A 1,214-nucleotide genomic window follows, 5' to 3' on the forward strand; every position below is an offset into this window, starting at 1 on the left:
GACTTATTTGTTCCAAAAAATTGTCCAATGACTTATTTAACATGTTTTGGAATGTCCAATGACTTATTTGTTCCAAAAAAAAGTCTAAGGACTTAATCATTCCAAACAAGAAAGTCCATTGATTTTTATCATTTGCAAGTTAAGGAAGTACCATTTGTAAAGATAATAATATTTTAGAAATTTTTAAATAAAAATTACTAAAAGATAAATTTAATGTTTGATATAATTTCCATTAAGATTTACTCTCCACACTAATTTTTATGCAAGCAACTTTTAAAGGATGGTAGAAAAGAGAAAGGCGAAGTGTCAACTTCTTATGGAAGGTTAAAATAGTCATTTTCGAAGAGGTAAAAGTCTGGAGGAGTTGAAGTGTAAAAAAAGAAAGATTCTAAACCACAGGGACCAAATTCGTAAATTCATTCAACTATCTCCGCAATTTTCAAATCCACATCCGCAAATTTGTGCTCCATATCAATTATTTATAACAATTTAGTGGTTTTAGAATAAGGTAAAGCCACAAGTAGAAAATTACTATTTTAATTAATTATATATTTCAAAGACTAATGGCTTGGTGGAAATTAATAATAAATTTATTTTTTTGAAAAAATAAATTTATTTTGATAATAATATTTAACAAATCTGTAACAGTTATGTTATAATTTTTTTAAAATAAAATATCAAAAATTAAAGTTTCTACAAAACTACATCAAACTCCAACACCCACTCTACTTTACTAATTTTATCATTAAATATATTATTAAAATATTCAATATATTTAATAAAATGTTAATTTTTTCTCGTGAACACTTAATTTTAATGTTCCTATTGGTGAGAAATAATTAAATATTATTTCTCTCACTTACATATAAAGTTTTGGTATAGTTTGACATAAGCTAGCTTATTTTTTGACAACATGTTTAGATGAACATAAACTACTTTATTGAAAAGGGTCTTTGGTCTAACGGTATTGTAGCGTTTGGCCTCCTAGGAGATTAAGGGTTCAGACCTCACCAAATGTGAGGATGATGTATGAGTTTATTTATTGCATTTGCCGTATATAAATATTATATACTTCAAAAAAAACATAAGCTATTTTATTGAAAATTAGTTGGAGTAGTTTATTAGGAGCTTATTATTACTTTTTTAATTATAACCCAAAATAATACTAATAGTCATTTATTATTATTAATTAATATTTTCTAGTTTATTAATAT

This window comes from Cynara cardunculus, assembly GCF_001531365.2.
Source record: "Cynara cardunculus var. scolymus isolate 2C chromosome LG 8, CcrdV1, whole genome shotgun sequence".
In the NCBI taxonomy this organism is placed as follows: Eukaryota; Viridiplantae; Streptophyta; class Magnoliopsida; order Asterales; family Asteraceae; genus Cynara; species Cynara cardunculus.